We start from the raw sequence: 22030 nt of genomic DNA, 5'->3' as shown, positions 1-22030 counted from the left end.
ACAAGTATGAAAATGGTTCCGGTTGATTGAAAAACTTGGCAACCAGGAGGCGCGGCATTTCCCTAGGTTATATCTAGTAAAACCTTTTTAACACTAGAAGTCACATGTATTGTCCAACCTTCATGAAACTTGGTCATAATATATTTTCTTATGATATCTTGGATGTCGTTCGAAAATGGTTCTGGTCTGTTTAAATACGTGGCCCCCAGGGGGCGGGGCATTTTTCCTTATAAGACTATAATGAAACCTTGTTAAGACTCGAGAAGTCAAATTTATTGTCCAACATTCATGAAACTTGGTCAGGACACGGACTCAAGATGAGACGGATATAAAACGGGACCGTATCGGCAAATGTCTTGTCGTAACTTACTCACGTGACCGGTAGCTATCGATTAGCGTACATCGAAGCGGCGAGGTTATACATTTTGATGTACCCGCTCACGTCTTTTTTAGCTCCACTGGCCAGAGGCCAGCGGGGCTTATGTCATGGTCCTGTGTCCGTCGTGTGTGCGTGCGTGCGTTAACTTTTTCTTTAAACACCTTCTTCTCCTAAACTACAAGTCCAATTCTGATAAAACTAGTCACAAATGTTCCCGGGGTGAACCTCTTTCAAATATGTTCAAATTATGCCCCTGGGGTTAAATTTGACCCTGCCCCGGGAGTCACAAAATTGAAAATTTGCTTATATAAGGCCTATTTTGTGAAAACTTTCAAAATCTTCTCCTCCATAACCATTGGGCCTAGGGCTATCAAATTTAGTATGTTGAGACATCTAATAGTCCTCTACCAAATGTCTTCAAATTATGCCCCTGGGGTCAAATTTGACCCTGCCCGGGGGGTCACAAAATTGAACATACGTTTATATAAAGCCCATTTTGTGCAAACTTTAAAAATCTATTTGTCCATTACCGTAGGGCCTAGGGCTACCAAATTCGGTATGTAGTGACATCTAATAGTAATATACTTAGTTTGTTCAAATTATGCTCCTGGGGTCAAATTTGACCCTGCCCCGGGGATCACAAAAATGAACATACGCCTAATATATCTGCGTTCGCGAAATCTCTCCGCATTTTACACTGGTAGATTCTGCCTAAGCATTTTTAAAACAAGCGATATAATTGGCTGTCGTTTCCCAATCTTCCAATTAAAATTGGTGTCTTAAAATGTGTTAGCAATTTCGTATGCAAATGGCGCCGTTGTGAAGCAAAAATTAAGATTATTGAAATGACAAATAGCAATCGAATTAACGACTGACATCATATAGTTTGATAGGAATAATGAAATGAGTTTGTCAAAGAAAAAGACTACGTTAAAGATACAAGAAACACATGTTTTGTTAAGAAATGTGCACAGTGAATTTGTGTCATGGAAACCAGTGTTTCTGTTTGCAAATTGGAGTTAGTCTACTCGCGAAGTAAAACAATTAAGAAGAGGATCTTTCGAACATGGAAATAGACAAACATGATTTGATTTATATGATAGTGGATCTGTGTATAATCAGATTCATATGCATATTCTGCTTTATATGTTTGTCACGCTGTTCAGTTAATTGAAATAGCATTGAACTTAAGATGTGAAATGCAAGATATTGAAAGGTAAACAAATTATATATATTAATTTAACTCAGTTTGATACATCATTAACACAAGAAGAACACTCAAGTGTGTTTGTTTATATTTAGTCCATTAACCGTGTGTGTATATAACATTAAAAAAATTGTATTATTTTGTTTGTTTTCACCAAATGGTTAGTATTATTCTTTTATGTTAACATTCTCAAAATTCTTGTTTTATTATATTCATCAAAAAATATTTAATGACATCATTTTATGATTTATAAACAGATTGCAAAAAATATTTGTTCAAGATAAACTTAACAACAAATTGTTACATTGAAATTAAGTGAGTTTAATATTCAGTAGCAAAAAAGTAAGGAAGATCCAACTTAAAAAAAGATGTATCTATTAAAAGTACATTCTACCGATGCTGTGAACAATCCCCTTGTTTATAACATGACTGCCGCTAAGTCTATTACTAGCAACCTATCAGACAATAGGTCAGATACCTTATTTCAATATATGGCAATCCTAGTATTTTTTAAAAGCAAACGTGACAGGTAACCAACGTCAGATGGAAAAAGTAAAGGAAGGTTAGGTCAAGCTTATTGTTTGTCATGATATCTGTTTAAACCTCACGCCATATGCAAGTAGTGTTGCCATGATCGCAACATCTTTGTCTCATAAACATTTACTTTGTTTAACAAACAACCTCTACAAAGTTATAATTCCTACTGCCTTTCGGCACATTAACCTGAAAAACCCTTAACTTTATGTTTCCTCGGGCAAATATCTTCTTTGTACCGTCTCGGGTCGTTTCGCCCTTAATCCCGTTCGCCCTCTGTCACCCAGGGTGGTTTCGCCCAGGGTCGTTTCGCCCTTACAAGTGGGTTGTTTCGCCCTTATTTAATTATTATGTAATATTAGGCTTTTGTAAATGATTCTTTCTCTCCTAATAGTATTTGTTTAACATATATGGAAAATTAAGATTTTTAATACAAATTTTATTATTAATTGCAATTTTAATTTAGTACTTGTTTATGATATATGGGAAATTAAGATTATTTAATTATTACAAATTTGATGTTTGCTCAATTATCCGTTTGATTTTAATTGCAATTAATTAACGGAAACGTTATGATTCATTGTGTCAGTTAAAATAATTTCGGGACCAATTTAACAATTATCAAACACACTTAGATCGGAAGACGTGTGATCAGATGATTGACTAATTACTAGCTAAGAAACATCAAAAGGAGACATTATAAAGGCGTGATATTGTTTTTATAAACTTTAAGCCAGTTTGCATCTTTTGATCTCAAGATATTCGCCGAAAGTGTATATAAAAAGCAACTTGGCCATGGCAGCGTCATTCGTGAATTTATATTTCGACACGTTCTTATGGCAGACGAATTGTGTATTTCGTGTGATCGGATAGTCTCACCTCGCCAACATGCCATCACATGTGATTTATGTGACACATGGCAACATCGGACATGTCACAGGTACGAGATGCTTATCTATTTTATTTATATTTCGTGTCGGCGCTATTTGTCTGCATGTTGTCGTTGTTATAAAATACGCTGTTTGTCATAAAATTTTATATGTAATAAAATTTCCATAGTTTAATAATTAATAATCCTGTCCATTCTTCGATTTGCGGTATTAACAAATATTATTTCTACCATATTTCAACTTCAATTAGCTTTAAGCGCTGACACTCTTTGACGTATAAAAGATAAAATAATTAAATAAGTCGGTGATGTAAACAGCTCATTTTATTCTCTGAAAGATATTTGGTTACTGTAATTTTCCTTTACATCTTTATAAAAACAATAGAAATTAGAATACAAATAATAAAAAAAAAATTTACGCGGAAATAGAGCTCTACATAGACTTTCAAAATGCGTAGTGCATATGGAAAACCGGGTCTTATCAGTGTATATCAGGGTCTTCTGTTTAGGTATATCAGCCAAGGAGTATCACCTTATTTCAGGTTGGCACCACAAGCTGAATACTACCGTTAGATATGGTGGCTGCTCCATCTACGTTCTTGTACCAACCTTGATGACTGAGGCAGAGATCGTCGCTATCACAGTAGCTGCCGACGACCTGGATCGTGATGTCGCAACCAAATGCACCAAGTTGGAGGAAAAGATACAATCCCTGTGGGACAAATACATGGGGAATGGAGTAACCACAATACATTTCTTAAAGTCCGTGTCCAGATTGTACGGGCCGTCCGACAACATGACGGCAGACTTAGTTGTCGGATTGTCTGGGGAGTGAAGTGGATAGTGTTATCAAACAGACGATGAAGTCTGTTACGGACATTAAAATAAGCAAAACTAAAAAAACTGTTGTAAAATACAAAGTTTATATCAACTGATTGTGTGTGTATTCTACCACATTGTGTTCAATGTAATTTTGATGTGATTTGCTAAGTTGTTTTATGTTAGGTAAAATAAGATGTATGTCAAATTAGTGTGTATGTGTGCTTCGAGACTGGATTGAATGTTTTGTTCATTAATAAATATAAAATGAAATCTGTATTTCGATGTGATTTTCTCAGTTGTTTTATGTTAGATAAAATATAATGTATGTCAAATTATTGTGTATGTGTGCTTCGACATTGTATTGAATGTTTTGTTTATACATGTGTATTCTTATTATTCATATTAGAGCTATCAATATATATGCAATATAAATAACTTTGTACTTTGTTTTATTTCAAAAGACAAAATAAACAGTAATTAAGATAATATAATACTGTATTAAACAATATCCCACTTCAGCTTCTGACAAGCCTAAGATAAATCCTTTAATATCGCTATACGTATAAAAATAAGGGCGAAACGACCCAGGAATAAGGGCGAAACGACCCAGGGCGAAACGACTCGGGGGGCGAAACGACTCGGGGGCGAACGGGATTTAGGGCGAAACGACCCGGATTCTCTTTGTACAATAAACAATTTCTTCACCACGTTAACAATCCTGCTACACTCACTAATGCCTCAAGAATGAAGTAAAGTTCAGGTGATCTACGTCATCAGGTATTTTGCATATGTCATGAACTATATAAGTAACAGAAACTTTGAAACCTACAAACACTTTTGGAATTTTGGAAAAAGATTCATGATTGAATGAAGGAACTTTCATTAATCTTGTAGAACATGCATAGATTTGATCTTCAGCATCTAAAAACATATGAAATAGAAAGAACGACAATATCTTTTGGAGAGATAAATGTACCTACCTTATAAGCAAAGGACCTGTGCGACAATTCCCGGGCTTTTTAGTCTGTTTAGTTTACACCGTAGTAACGTTTTCCGTGTATAAAAATGCTCCTCCTTCCAACTTTAAGCGCCCAGTTGGACGAGGGTTGGACGATCAGGGATAGAAAGAGAAGGTCACATGCTTGAGTACATTTCAACCCATGCGCATTGCACGCTTTTTTCGCAGCTTAATAAATTAACGATTTCAACTCTTGTTTATAACACAGAAAGGGTGTTAATTTTATGACGAGACAACGTATATAGCGGACCCTCTTGATATTTTTCAGCCAGAATTTTCAAGAATCTTTAAAAAAAAAAAGATAATTTAAGGTAAATAACCTTGCATATAATTATACATAATAACCTCTTTGAAAATAAACAACAACCGATGAATGTTTGACACCCATTTTATTTTAAGTATGCAAAGCCGTAAAATATCAAGACGGTCCGCTTTATACGCTGTCTCATCATAAAATCAACACCCTGTCTGTGTTATAAACAAGAGCTGTAATCGTTCATTTATTAATCTTCAATAATAATTAGCTTAATTGATATGTTTCTACAACAAAATAGTTCAATTTATTCCATAAAAATATAGTAATCATGTCAAAGAAAATAAAATCGACGGTATCTAAACAAAAGCATAAGCGCCAAGACCGTAGCATCAGTTCGGTGCGTTAAGACCGCGCACTACTTTCTTCCGTCTTCATTCCTTACTTACTTTCATTTTTAAATCTTTTTTATCGTATACAGAATTCTATTCGCCTAAGCAAGATGTAATTTTTAAAACTGAACTCCAAATATAAACGGTACAAATCGGTATAAAGTACGAACATGTCAACCTAGATTCTAAAACTCCAAACGTTCTGAGCGTTAGGATCGCGTGCTACTTTCATACACCTTCATTCCTTATTTACTTTCATTTTTAAACCCTTTTTTCTATCGTATACATAATTCTATTCTCTTAAGCAAGATGAAGTTTTAAAAACTGAACTCCAATTATAGACGCTACAAATCGGTATAAAGTACGAACATGTAAACCGTAAATCTAGATTCTAAAACGGTATGATGTTTGCAAAACATAATTTATATTTATATGAAAACTACGAAACGTAGGCTTTCTAATGATATAAAATATGTCAAAATTGGCCGAGAAATGAACGTATAATTTAAAAAAAAGACGTTAGTGGGTACATAAAAATGTATAACCTCGGCTCTTCGATGTAGGCTAATCGATAGCTACCGGTCACGTGACTTAGTTACGACACGGTTAAACGTGCGGGTGTAAAACATAAAATGTTTATTTTTTGTGTTTTACGCGCTATAAATCCATTAATAACAACGGAAATATACTAAAAGTGTTGTTTTTTAAAAGAGGAATTAATAAGCAACAAGATAACGTATAAACCAATAAAATCGGATGATAAGATTTTGCATAAAATTGACTTTATTACAGTAAGGGTCAAATACTTGATTCAACTCCTGTCAATATACGCTCCTAGTCAGAACATATGTTCTAAAGATATGCTGTTTGCACATAGCCATTTTCACTTTGCTTCTTAAAAGGAAAGGGTTACAAGATTGTGAAAAGAAACCTGGGGTTGAGTGTGAAACTGTTTTAGGTGCTGAACATTTCTATATTAAATACAGTTGTTTTACAATCAACACTTTTTGTGCAAACTGGAAAATCCGATCCAAGATGACAGTTCGCACACATCCATCATTTCTTCATTTCTTATGTCCTTCTGTTATGATGCATTGAATATTTGACAGAGACGAAGGCATAAGTAATTTATTATTGTAGAATCTTCAGATGATGACTTTGTAGAGATATTCTTTGAAAGAGACAAAAGGAAAAGCGAGAGCTGTCATTCAACTCTTGTGGCTCCAAAGATTGTTCACAAAATCTTATATTTTCTTTTGAACGTATATGTATGGATTTTTTAGAATGTCTGATATAAGCAGCAATTATGTTGCCCACTTGGTTTGCCCAATTGGGAAAAAAATGTGCAAAAAACTCTGAAATTGGGAAGATTCGCATCTTGAGGTCTTCATATTGGGAAATTGGTGTATTTGCTTTTTTTGCTCCCACATACTTGAAATTTAAAACTAAGTGTTATTAAGTTGTCAATATTATATTTACTTAGGTTCATGCTCAGCTGCATAGGGAAACTTACTAAATTTTGCATTAGATATTTTTTAAACCTTAAATTGCGAAAAAAATTGAGAGCAATTGGGAAATTTGTAGTTATTTCCTAATTTGGAAATTGTCGTTTTTAAGTACTGTATAAAAAGTAAAAAAAATCGCTGGATATAAGACTTCAGACTTGAATTTTTGTTTGACATTTTATTTCAGGGTTGAGAGGACCCAAGAACATTAACATTGAAATTATTAAAAATGTCCTACTACTATTTTTTTAACAGAATGTTGTATAAGTGTGTTAAGTATGGATTCTCAACACAAATAAAAGTCTTGACGTGTCATTCACCTCCCAGCTCATAAGTTGAAGCTTAGAAAATATAATATGGAAATCACTTTTATTATAATTTTAAAGCATGAAATCAACAACATTATTTTCCAAAGTTTAGTCAAAAGGATGAAATATTTCCCTATCCAAAGTGACCCTGCTTTATTCCCAAAATGGTGGAAAAAACAGTGCACTTGATACCTGTTCCGAAAATCCTGTATTCGAAAAGAGTGACAAAAATATAATTTGGGCTAAATAAGAGGGTGTTGGAAAACTTTCGTAGACTAGTTATTAAGACTTAAGTAAGTTTAATTTTAATGATATGTTTGCAGAAAATGCAGAGAATGCTGTGACAACAACTGTCCCCCTGTCTTTGAAACCAGCTAAGATGAAATTAAATGAAAAGGGAGACCAGGTGAAGAAGGTTAAGGTATATACAAGCTACGGGTATCTTGTTTTCCTCTTATCGCAATAACAGATAGGGATGTATTAAGCATTGCGTTGGTCCATACGTACGTCGTGTGTCCGTCCGTCCTGAAGCTTGTGTTTCCAACCTATCTTTTACTACTGGTTAGATCTTGCCCAATCGTTCACAGTTGAAGGGCATTCATGTGTGCTGATCATAAAGTAAGAAACATTTGCTGCAACAAGTTTTTGCAGAATTATGGTCCTTGGTATGTCTTTCTGCTAAAGAAAATATAATCGCAAAATGTTGTGTTTTAAGTCTTTAGCTGCTGGGCAAAGTTTGCTCAAACTTTCACTGCTGGATTAACCTTAATGTGTAGACAATGGTTAAGAATGAAATCTTTGCTGTGACAGAATTTGCCAAATAAATGCTCTTTGTCTTTGTTTTTTTTATATTCTCGCATTTTATTATGGGGAATTATGGGGGAGTCATATAGATTCGCCAAGGACAGCCCTAGCTTATGAACTTGAGCAAATCATGGATATTTTGGTTCGAATATTTTTGACAGAACCTAAGATACGACTCCTTTTTTCACCCATAACTCAAAAATTATTGCTGATAGAGAGCTGAACCTTAACATACATATTTACATATCATCTATTGCAGAGAATGAAGAAAGCCAAGACCCCAGAAAAAGAAAAGACTGAGTTCAGTCTTCAAGAGAGGAACCCAGCCAGCTGTATGAACCTGGAACCACGAGATAATGACCATTTTCTCTGTAAGCTCTAGAACTACATATTCATTACCTTGCACTAGAAAGTCTAACTAAAGACCAAAACAAATTATAATCATGTTTAGCTTCCTGAGAACTTACTTTAGCTAGTTTAAACCTATTTATTGTTAGCTCGATTGCACCGAAAGCCTAAGGCTTAGTGAAATGCTGTCAAGACCGTTTCCTGGGGCTAGAACCAGTACCTTGCGTCTTTGAGAGAGATCTAAAAACGCTTCCACAGTGGAGATCAAACCCATGAACTCCCGGACTCTAGGCGGACACCATGTCCACTATGCAAGTAACCACTCTACAGGAAACAGTTAAATCAATATTGATATTGTCAGTATATTTATATTTAAACCAAGTTAGAACCTGGATAAAGCAGGTCAGAGACTAGGCTAATTGGTCGAATCCTAGAAAATCTGTCTTACTGCTCTAGAAGGCACATCAATCATGATAATGCTTGGTCAAAATGATAAACTTTGCAATATTTGAAATAAAAATGGGTTTAGTTGAGTGAAAACTAGGTCACCAAGTCAAATTTTGAAAACCTTTTAACATTTAATGCCTTGTTTAAAATTCAATCTTGATAAAATTTGGTCAGAATGTTTATATATAACAATATCTAGGCCAAGTGCAACTATGGAAGAAGTAGCTAGTCAGAATTTTTTGTCACATGTAGTCAAAAATTATGTCTCCAGGTCAAATCTTAGAAAAATAGTAATAACAATTCAAATGCCTAATGTGTGGCTTTTTAACCAAGTTTACCGAAGAAAAAAACAACTGGTTATTAGATTGGCGAATGTTGGCCTGCGGCTGGTGGGCTGGCAGGCGGGCGGAGCAAGCTTGTCCGGGCCATAACTTTGTCGTTCATTGTTACAGCATCTCCAAGGTCAAGGTCACACTTTGAGTTCAAAGGTCAAAATGACCATAAATGAGCTTGTCCGGGCCATAACTATGTCATTCATTGTGATATTTTAAAATCATTTGGCACATTAGTTTACCATCATTTTACGGTGTGTCTCGCGAAAGAATAACGTCAATATCTCCAAGGTCAAGGTCGACACGACTAAAAATAGATTGATTTTGAAACAAGGGGGGTAACTTTTAACAATCAGTAACAGTGCACATTTTTGAGTTGGTCTCCCTTTATCATACTTTTTTTCAAATTGAAATCACAGTCTCCACGAGTAAAAATAGATTGAATTTTACACAAGGGTGTAACAATTCACATTTTGAATTATCTCCCTTTATCAGACTTTTTTTTCAAATTGAAAACCTTGTTTTGTGAGAATTTTGTCCTTTGTTTGGATTAATCTTGTAAATGTTTTTCTTGACCATATCTAGGCCTAAAGTAAAACTGTGTCAAAGGAAGAAAGAAACTATGTAACTAGGTCAAATGATTGACCTGTTTTAACAATTGCATCTTGATATCAGGTCAGTGCTTTATAGTCATCATGGCTCCCTTGTTATGCTCCTTCGTTCAGATGGGGTTATATTTGCTTTTCTGTCAGATTATGTGTTACACATAACTTAGAAAGAAAAAAAGAACATTTGATGAAACTATATGAGCATTATTATGTGAACTGATGACTCTGTGAATATAAATAATATATGGTGTTATGACTCAAAGGCTGTCTTTCAGATATGTTTCTTAATTAGCAGTTTAATAATATTCATAATGCATAATACATATAAGTGGTTTTTTTAAATCTGATGTTCAAGTGCCTGACATTATTCATTTACTTAGTTTGATTATTTCCTTGTGCAAATGTATTCATTTTGTTCTCTTAGACTGTGGAGAATGCAACAAGGAGTTTGAAGGGGACTGCCCTGTCCATGGACCCTATAACTACATACAGGACAAAGAGGTGAAGCCGCGTTCATCTTAAAAACATAAACTATATGTGGAAGAGAAAATAAGGGAAAAACAAACTTATTAGTTTAGGATTTGAAGACTGTTACTTGAGATTTGTATTACTAGTAATACATGTAAGAACTTTTTATTGTTTTAATGTATGTCAATATATTCAAGATATGCCTTAAATATGCCCTTAATATTCCAATACAAAAGAGTGTTTCCAGTTCATTCTCTTACACCTTAATATAAACTGCAGGTGCCAGAAGGGGACCCTCTTCAAGCTGACCATACCGTGCCAGATTGCCTTGTAATCAAAACCTCCAAAATAGCTGGTCTCGGAGTATTTGCCAAGGATGGACTGGAATCCAGGGTCATGTTTGGACCGTATGGTGGCGATATCGTTGCTGAAAACCAGAAGTCAGGATATTGCTGGCAGGTAAAGGTGAGGTGAACAGTCGTGCTTAGCTTTTTCAAAACAGGACGTATTAAGAGATCACCCTTGGCAGGGGGCGGGCGGCGGCTTCCCTTGCAGTGTCCGCGCTCTAATTCAGATAGTTTTCATCCGATCTTCACCAAACTTGGTCAAAAGTTGTATCCAGACAATATCTAGGTCAAGTTCGAATATAGGTCATGCAGGGCCAAAAACTAGGTCACGTGGTCACTTAGTGCATATCAAGGATTTAGCATGGTGTCCGCTCTCTAATTGAAGTAGTTTTCATCTAATCTTCACCAAATTTGGTCAGAAGTTGTGTCTAAATGATATGTAGGTAATGTTCAAGTATGGCTCATGCCAGGTCAAAAACTAGGTCATGAGGTCCTTTAGTGCGTTTCAAGCATTTAGCATGGTGTCCGCTCTCTAATTGAAGTAGTTTTCATCCGATCTTCACCAAACTTGGTCAGAGGTTGTATCTAGACAATATCTATGTCAAGTTCGAATATGGGTCATGCCGGGTAAAAAAACTAGGTCCATTGTCACTTAGTGCATTTCAAGGATAAAGCATGGTGTCCGCTCTCTAATTGAAGTAGTTTTCATCTGATCTTCACCAAATTTGGTCAAAAGTTGTGTCTTTATGATATCTAGGTCAATTTCAAATATGGGTCATGCCGGGTCAAAAAACTATGTCACGAGAGCTGCATTTTCAACAAATGCATTATCTATCTAGCAGTCTATATAGGGGATGTAATGTGTATTATGACGTCACAGTGTGGGAAGCATTAAACATTGTTCTTGTCAGTCTATCCCTCAGCATGTCTGTTTACCACAAAGCTTGTAATTTCAACTACTCTTCAACTACTGTGTGGATTTGGCGCAAATTGTTAAATGACTTTAATTTGTAGATGATACTGGAAAAAGGTATTGGGACTTCCAGGAGTTTGGGCAGGATTAAGGTCCTTTGTCATTTTTATAAGTGCTGACACATGTGTTTTCTCTGTAACTATTTGGTGAATCTTCCTCAAACTTGCATAGATGAATGATTTTAATGAATAGATGATTGCAATGAATCGAACTTTGGCTGCAGCAAGTTTCTGCAGAATTACGGCATTTGTCTGTTTTACACATCTTTGATTACTGGGTTAATCTAGTTCAAGTTTTCACAGTTGAGTTATCTTTATTTTCTGGAGATACTTGTTATTAAAGGAACTCTTTCTTTCTTACTCTTATGCAGAGTAAGGGCCCTTTAGTTTGTTTTTCAATTATAGAATATAAAGTCCCAAATTTTAGTCTTTACTGACTCTAAGTGATTGGCAGATTTTGCTCTGACTTTGAGAGCTGATTGTCCTTAGTATGAAGATGATTATTAAGCGAGTAATTTTAACGGCGACAGTTTTGGGTGAATTATGGATTTTTATACGTCCATTTTGAAAAAACGGGACGTATTATAGTTTTACCCTTGGCGGGTGGGTGGCGGCGTCAGTGTCCGCTCTCTATTTTAAATAGTTTTCATCTGATTTCACCAAACTTGGTTAGAAGTTGTATCTACACAATATCTAGGTGAAGTTCGAATATGGGTCATGCCGGGTCGAAAACTAGGTCACGGGGTCTTTTAGTGCATTTCAAGGATTAAGCATGGTGTCCGCTCTCTAATTGAAGTAGTTTTCATCTGATCTTCACCAAATTTTGTCAGAAGTTGTATCTAGACAATATCTAGGTCAAGTTCGAATATGGGTCAAGCCGGGTCAAAAACTAGGTCACGGGTCAATTAGTGCATTTCATGGATTTACCATGGCGTCCGCTCTCTAATTATGCCCCCCTTCGAAGAAGAGGGGGCATATTGCTTTGCTCATGTCGGTCGGTCCGTAGGTCGGTCGGTCCGTCCACCAGGTGGTTTCCGGATGATAACTCAAGAACGCTTGGGGCTAGGATCATGAAACTTCATAGGTACATTGATCATGACTCGCAGATGACCCCTATTGATTTTGAGGTCACTAGGTCAAAGGTCAAGGTCACAGGTGAAGGTCACAGTTACTGGAAATAGGCATTATAAGGATTTAGCATGGTTCAAACAAGGGAAACAACTATGGTTTATGCATGTTCTTTTTATTACAGATTTGCCTCCCTTTAATTCATTCAAAATCTCATTTTACAGCAGAGATTACAAATCTGACCTGTAAATGAGCCCCATATTTACTGCCAGTGCTAGGTTACCTTTTCCCATTTGATCATTCTTAAGTAGCGGTATTGTAATGCTGCTTCTGCTGCTGCTACTGCTGCTACTACTACTACTACTACTACTACTACTACTACTACTACTACTACTACTACTACTACTACTACTACTACTACTACTACTACTACTATTTCTACTACTACTACTACTACTACTACTACTACTACTACTACTACTTCTACTTCTACTTCTACTACTACTACTACTACTACCACCACCACCACCACCACTTGTTCTACCATGTCTACTATTACTACTTCTACTACTACTGCAACTACTACTACTATTTTTACTACTACTACTACTACTACTACTACTACTACTACTACTACTACTACTACTACTACTACTACTACTTCTACTACTACTACTACTACTACTACTTCTACTACTACTACTACTACTACTACTACTACTACTACTACTACTACTACTACTACTACTACTACTACTACTACTATTACTACTACTACTACTACTATTACTACACCACCACCACCACCACCGTTCACAGTGACAAAAAACGTATTCACACAATTGCTGCTACTACAACTTATAGCCCATATAGGGGGGCATGCATGTTTTATTAACTTTTTAGCTAAGTGTCTCATTTGTACATGCATTACTGTATTAACTCCTAACCAACTAGTACAAGTGGTAGGCCAGTATAACATGGACTGGTGTTCACTGTTTACACCGTTTCACAACCCCATCTGATACTGGTCAGTATCTTGGCAAGTGGCCAAAGTTGGGAGCGGAATTAATGGTCTATTACATAACTTATTATGTGTGTGGTAAACACATGATACTGGTCATGTGGTCAAGCTGCACTTGTATACATTTGCCCAATACACAACACTAGCCTTGGCTATTTTTAATCAAATTGCATTGCTATCTTTTACTATATAGCCTTGCATCATGCATAGATTAGTGTACAAGTACATGTAGTACTGCTTTGTACGTTGTTAAATATTATATGTTAAAGAATAAAAGAAACATGAAATGGGTGGATTTGGTCAGCTGTATCGGGAGGAGGAGGCTGAATATGTCCTGAAATTAGTCAGTGAAACCCAAGATTTGGTCAGGGACAAGTCAGTGAAAAGTCAAGGAATTTTATTTCATCAGGTGGGTGGCAACCCAGATAAACTACATAGCAACTTCATATTTTGCTTACTGGGGGGCATTGTATTTCTCAAAGAAATCTTGTTGAAGTAGTTTTCATCCGATCTTCACCAAATTTGGTCAGAAGTTGTGTATCAATGATATCTAAGTAAAGTTCAATATGGGTCATGCCGGGTCAAAAACTTGGTCACTTGGTCACTTTGTGCATTTCAAGCATTTAGCATGATGTCCGCTCTCTGATTGAAGTAGTTTTTACCGATCATCACCAAATTTGGTAAGAAGTTGTATCTAGACAACATCTTAGTAAAGTTTGAATATTGGTCATGCCCGGTCAAAAACTAGGTCACGGGGTCACTTAGTGCATTTCAATGATTAAGCACGGTGTCTGCTCTCTTATTGAAGTAGTTTTCATCCGATCTTCACCAAATTTGGTCAGAAGTTGTGTCTTAATGATATCAAGGTCAAGTTCGAATATGGGTCACGCCGGATAAAAAACTAGGTCACTATCATATCTTTCCGTGGTATCGGTCTTAATGAATACATACAAATTTTAGAAGTGAACAAATACAAAAACACGCATGGTTATATGTCAATACATAGTTCAATGTGTATTCTTAGACATAACAATGAAAACTGGATTTAAATCGGCCGTGTGTTGACAAAATACTGGTTAGACTTAGCTCCCTTTTGTAATCTGTTTCATCTACACCTTGTCTCATTGTATCGTCATTTCTGATTGGTTGTTAAGATTTGTTACTATGTGCACGTGCTTGTTCTAAAAATAGTAACTTAATGGAAAACCAAAACTCTTGCTCATTTTGTTTTCAAAATACGCATACACTTGAAAAATAAGCGGCATATAACAAATTTGATAAGGCTACTATTAAACCATTAACAAACTACCTACTTGTGAGTTACCTAATTTAATCAAAATACTGACAGTACTGGTGTGATGATGCTTTTGAAGAAATTCGATATAAAAGCATCTATTTAAGTTTTAAGTCTGCATCACCACAATTGTGTATGTGGGTACGAATAAAATGGGTAAGAAAATTTTACGAGCAAAAATTTGGGTATGAAAAAAAGTTGGGTACGAAAAAAATTGGTTACGAAAAATGTAGTGTACAAAAAATGGGGGTACAGGGAAGAAGTACCCGTGGGGAACTTGATCAATTCAGCGAAACTGGGAGGCGGGTTACATTATCGATCAAATATAACAAGAAATATATTTAAAACGATATTCGACGTGTATGTTCAGTACCACTTATCTTAAAAAATGTTCTGTTACAGTAAAACGTTTGTGGGTTATAACATTACATTTCAGCATATAAATTCAAAACTTTACATGCTCTTTAATTACACCATGCTCTTTAATTTCACATGTATATCATACCAAACTTTATATTTCGTTTTTTCCTTTCCTAAGTTAATGATGCTATTTGTACGGACGTGATTTCAAATGCCATGTGCATGAACATATCATTTTTCTCTTTTGATTATTGTTTTTTTCTCTAATTCAATAAGCTTAGGCATGTTTGTTCGTTAAGTACGGCAATAATTTCATTAGTAGGTATGAGCACATAGTCGTAAGAGCACTTGAATACGTGAATTTGCCCATAAACACATGGTAAGGTTAACTAAATCTCAACGATATGGCCTAATATTTGTTTAAAACAGCAATGTCCAACAAACCAATGAATTATCAAAGATAGTATGTGTACTAATGTGGCTCTGTTATTTCTGTTTGAAAAGTTTATAAAATATGCAAAATGAGAAAGCATGCAGAAGAGCGAGTTTCACAGACGCCATACGACTATTACTGTATGCTGTTTATATACCATAGTCGCAACAATATTTACAAATGGCAGGTTGGAAATAATTCGTTGATCACGTTGAAAGTTAATTATACATGTTTTAATTCGCAATTTATTTACTGAATCACGATAGATGTCAAATACAATATAGAAAATGCATAGTTGTTATTATAAAATCTTTTTCCCAGAATATGTTGTCCTATTTATAGCTATGCTTCATATACCTTTACAAGATAAGTATTAAAGCAAAGCATCAAAGGGCGTCTGGAATTTCAGTGTAAAAGGCACTCAATAAAGTTACATAGAACGATTTTTTTACTACTGTAAATATTAATATATTGGCCAATTTTTTTAAACCAAATAGAAAAAAATACTGGTATAACCATTATCTATGATTGTGTCTTATAACCCCCAAATAACTATTATCTATGGTGTTGTGTTATAACCCCAAAAAACCATTATCTATGATTTTGTTTTGTAACCCCCAAATATTTCATAGTTCATTTTATTTACATTGGTTTCCTTTTTTTACTGGCATCCGTGTGCAGTTTTCATTTATGGAACAGAATTGTGTAGGTTTAAAAAAAATGCTTCATCTTGTAAGCGTAATTTCATATTTTTTCAACTTTAATTGGAGATGATTCTGAACTTATTCTTACGTTGCTCATTAACGATAGGGGTTAAGTACTCATTGATATGAAAACACTGTAAAAGTTTTAATGTGTTTACGAACCCCCCCACCCTTTCAAACATATATTTCATGGGCATAATATGAACAAATCAAAGTACTGACAGTTCTGGTGTGACGATGCTTTTGAAGAGGATGGATATTAAAGCATCAATTTAAGTTTATCTACATCACAACAATTGTGAGTGGTACGAAAAAAATTGGTACTAAAAATTATGCAATTTGGGTACGAAAAAATATTTGGGTACGAAAAAAATTGGGTACGGAAAATATTTGGGGTACGGGGAAGTAGTACCCGTGGGGAACTTGACCCACAATCTCACATTTTTGGCCCTTTCCGTCAAACATCGGATGAGTACCTCGAAGGCAATAGTATGAATACACATTTCGGAAGCGGTACTGAGTTCCTACCTACGCGCGTCAAAATGTTAGCGAAATATATTTCACTCAGTGTGTTCACATTTTTTCCATAGGCTTTGCCAATGACCAGTATAGTATGGGTGGCTTTGTTATTATTTATTGCTATCATGTAACTGCATGATTTTGTATATGTTTACAATACACAAAGCATAAATAATTATATAAATTACATATTGAGCTTATAATGATCTGATTACTTTAGCCAGGTCAACTAAGGACTTAAAATACAATTGTTTGTCCTGATTTCATGAAGACTTTAGCTATTTATGCACAAAGAGTACTAAGATATGGGGTGATCGACAAAAAAAACAAGTATTTTTAATATGTGTTGTACTGGCTCTTTTTCCATGACTGTGAAAGTTAAATTTTTATGTGAAAAGGATGTCAATTTTTTTCTGAAGCATTTCATTCAACCACGGATAAGACGGATATGAAACCGGGCCTTATCGGCAAATAGCCTGTGGATACTTTGTTACATAACTAGTAGCTATCGATTAGCGTACATCGAAGCGCCTGAGGTTATACATTTTGATGTACCCACTAGTCTTATTTCTAATTTTTCTTTTATTTCTCAGCCGATTTTGTTAAATTATATATCATTTGAAAGCCTACGTTACGTAGTTTTCAGATACATAAATATACATTATGTTGTTCTTCCGATTCGGGCAGCCCGTCGAGTTATAACTTTAACTTTTGTAAATATCACGCCGTTTTAGAGTCTAGATTTACGGTTGACATGTTCGTACTTCATACCGATTTGTAGCGTTTGTATTTGGAGTTCAGTTTTAAAAATGACATCTTGCTTAAGAGAAAAGAATTCTGTATACAGTAGAAAAAAATTGTTTTAAACATTAAATTAAGTAAGGAATGTACGAAAGTATCGCGTGCAATGCAGAGAACTGATGCTACGGTCTTGGCGATTATTCTTTTGTTTTCTTAGGCCACTTAATTTCCTTTGTCATGATTATTATTTTTTATTTTATTTTCTTGAATATATTGAAATATTTTGTTCACGAAACATATCAATAAAGCTAATTATTAATGAAGCTTAATAAATTAACGATTTCAGCCCTTAGTAACTTTATAGCACAGACAGGGTGCTAATTTTATTACGAGACAGCGTATATAGCAGACCCTCTTGATATTTTTCGGCCGGGATTTTCAAGAATCTTTAAATAATTTTAGTTAATTGATAATTTAAGGTAAATAACCTTTCATATTATTATACATAATAAACCTATTTGAAAATAAACAAAAAACGATGAATGTTTAGACACCCATTTTATTTGAAGTATGCAAAGCCGAAATATATCAAGAGGGTCCGCTATATAAGCTGTCTCGTAATAAAATTAACACCCTGTCTGTGTTATAAACAAGAGCTGGTTGGGAGCGTGCCATTAATGGGTATAACAATCAAGCACTCATACCCCTGATGAGGCTTAATAAAGGTGTCAAAGCTTCAAACAATGACCTCTCTATTTTTGTATTAATTCCAAGTGAAAGACAACTAAAATCAAAAATGATTATAACAAACATGTAATTGGCAATGGAGTAAAAACTATCTACCTTTGTCACACTGAAAAATATCTGTTACTCTTAACCACTTGCAATAATGCATTGTTTGGTAGACACCCACAGATTCGATTGCTTTTGTCACTTTTACTTTCTTATACGGTTTAACATTCTCAGAATCATCACTTTTACATGTGAAATCACCTAACATTTTGTCTCAATCTAAGTAGTCATCATCCCAGGGAAAAAATACGATTTTGAATAGTTGGCAGTGATGAACTGATGTCAAAATACGAAATGGTCTGCGTAACACCGACTGTGATTTTCAAGAATCTCTAAATAAGTTTAATTACTAGTAATTGATAATTTAAGGTAAATCACCTTGCATATAATTATACATAACAACCTCTTTGATAATAAACAGCAAACAAATGTTTTTCACCCCCATTTTATTTGAAGTGTGCAAAGCCGAAAATATCAAGAGGGTCCGCTATATCAGGGATCTCTACAAATAAATAAGTCCCTGGCTATATACGAGGTCTCATATAAAATTATCACCCTTTCAGTGTTATAAACAAGAACTGAAATCTTTAATTTATTAAGCTTCATTAAAAGTAAGATTTATTGATATGTTTCGTGAACAATATATTCGATAAAAATATAATAATCCTGACAACGGAAATTGAATGGTCGGTATCTTAACAAAAGCATAATCCCCAAGACCGTAGCATCAGTTCGGAGCGTTATGACCGCGAGCTATTTTCGTACAAAGTCATTCCTTATTTACTTTCATTTTTAAACCCATTTTTTTCTATCGTATACAGAATTCTATTCTCATAAGCAAGATGTGGTTTTAAAAACTGAACTTCTAATATAAACGTTACAAATCTGTATAAAGTACGACCATGTTTACCGTAAATATAGATTTTAAAACGGCATGATATTTGCAAAAGTTAAAGTTTTAACTCGCCGGGCTGCCCAAATTAGAAGTAAATTCATATATATTTATATATCTGAAAACCACGAAACGTAGGCTTACAAATGATATATAATTTGTCAAAATCGTGTAACCCTACGACTTAATGTTTATGTGTACTTGGGTTCTTTAAATCTCTTGAAACGGGATTATTAAATGAACAAAGACGTTTCTTTCAGATATACTTGTATTGTTATTATATACTATCTTCCATTGAATATATCATAAATGTCTAATTGATCGCATAGTGATAATCAGTTCTTTAATTCATTACAGTCACAATTCCAGTTTCTTAGATATAGGATATTTTCTTCTATATATATCAGTTATCGTAACAGTCACAATTCCAGTATAATATATTTTAGATAGATAGTAAACATAACTTTTAATCATCTTGTCAAATTGCTTCTATATTCGTTTTAAATGAAAACAAAACTTTCAATCATCTTGTCTGATTTGTCTAAATTCTTATCCCAACCCCGTTTTCAGGCAGTTCGGGAATATATAATATAGCAATTAAATGCTTTGACCGATGCTGTGACCGGCAAATAACCATTTGTTCGGTGACTCGAACTTTCATAAATGTTCCAGAAGTTCAGTAGCTTAAAACTATCTAGTTCACTGCGTGAACAAAAGTGACACAAGCGGCCGAGGGTGCCAGAGAAAAGTGATATACATTTGAGATCAGGTCAGGGCTCCATATAAAAGTGGTTAAATGCTATACATTTTATATATGGCCAGTGCTGAAGAGAAAATGGGCATATCTTTCTGAAAATTTTACCATTTAAAAATGTTTAATTACTGCTTGACTAAGGCTCTTAATTCATCAAGTATAAACATTTGTACTATATCTTTTTAACACTAAACAAGAGGGCCCTGATGGTCATGTATCGCTCCACTGCTGAAAAAAAGGAAGAAACAAATATTCTCGGCATGTGCAAATACTTAAATATAGGCCCTATTTAAGCACTTGTACACTTTTGTGACCCCCTGGGCTGGGTCAAATTTAATCCCAGGGGCATAATTTGAGCAAACTTTGTAGAGGATTACTATATCTCACTACATGCAAAATGTGGTAGCCCTAGGTCCTAGAGTTATGGACAAGAATATTTTTAAAGTTTTCACAAAATAAGCAAGATATAAGCGTATATAATGTTAAATTTTGTGACCCGCGGGTCAGGGTCAAATTTGACCCAAAGGGCATAATTTGAACAAACTTGGTAGAAGACTATAAGATGTTACTGCATACCAAATTTGGTAACCATAGTCTGAATGGTTTTCGATAAGAAAATTTTTAACGATTTCACAAAATAGGTTCTTTATAAGCGTTTATTCAATTGTTTGACCGCCCCCGGGGCAGGGTCAGACCCCAGAAGCATTATTTGAAAACATTTGGTAGAGGTTTATTAGATGTCACTACATACCAAATTTGGTAGCCCTAGGCCCAATGGTTATGGACAAGAAGATGTTTAAAGTTTTCACAAAATAGGCCACATATATGCGTATGTTCAGTTTTGTGATCCCCGGGGCAGGGTCGAATTTGACCCCAGGGGATTAATTTGAACAAACTTGGAAGAGAACTATATGATGTCACTACATACCAAATTTGGTAGACCTATGCCTTATGGTTAAGAATAAGATTTTTAAAGTTTTCACGAAATAGGCACTATATAAGCATATAATCCATTTTGTGGCCCCCAGGGCAGCGTCAAATATTATCCCTGGGGCTTAATTTGAAAAACTAAGTAAAGGACTATACAATGTCACTACATACCAAATTGTGTAGCCCAAGGCCTAATGGTAATGGGCAATAATATTTTTAAGTTTTTACAAAATAGGCATTATATAAGCATATGTTCAATTTTGTGACCCCCGGGGCAAGGTCAAATTTGACCCCAGGGATAAAATTTGAACAAATTTGGTAGAGGACTATAATATGTCACTACATACCAAATTTGATAGCCATAGGCCGAATGGTTATGGACAAGAAGATTTTGAAGTTTTCTCAAAATAGGCCTTATATAAGCATATGTTCAATTTTGTGACCCCCGGGGCAGGGTCACATTTGACCCCAGGGATTAAATTTGAACAACTTTGGGGGCGAACTATTAGATGTCACTACATACCAAATTTGATAGCCCGAGGGTTATGGACAAGATGATTTTTAAAGTTTTCACAAAATAGGCCTTATATAAGCATATGTTCAATTTTGTGACCCCCGGGGCAGGGTCAAATTTGACCACGGGGGCATAATTTGAACAAACTTGGTAGAAAACTATAAGATGTCACTACATACCAAATTTGGTAGCCCTAGGCCCAATGGTTATGGACAAGAAGATTTTTTAAGTTTTCACAAAATAAGCCCTTTATAAGCATATATTCAATTTTGTGACCCCCGGGGCAGTTGCAAATTTGACCTTAGGGGCATAATTTGAACAAACTAAGAAGAGAACTATTACATGTCACTACATACCAAATCTGGTAGCCCTATA

General features: G+C 35.0%; 1 pseudogene; it reads left to right on the top strand.

Moving 5' to 3' along the window:
* Positions 1-22030, top strand: part of LOC127882000 (zinc finger protein 737-like) — a 259848-nt pseudogene that overhangs the window by 10064 nt on the left and 227754 nt on the right.

The sequence above is a fragment of the Dreissena polymorpha genome, chromosome 5, assembly GCF_020536995.1.
Source record: "Dreissena polymorpha isolate Duluth1 chromosome 5, UMN_Dpol_1.0, whole genome shotgun sequence".
NCBI lineage: Eukaryota > Metazoa > Mollusca > Bivalvia > Myida > Dreissenidae > Dreissena > Dreissena polymorpha.
This window is presented reverse-complemented; position numbering and strand designations above follow the sequence as displayed.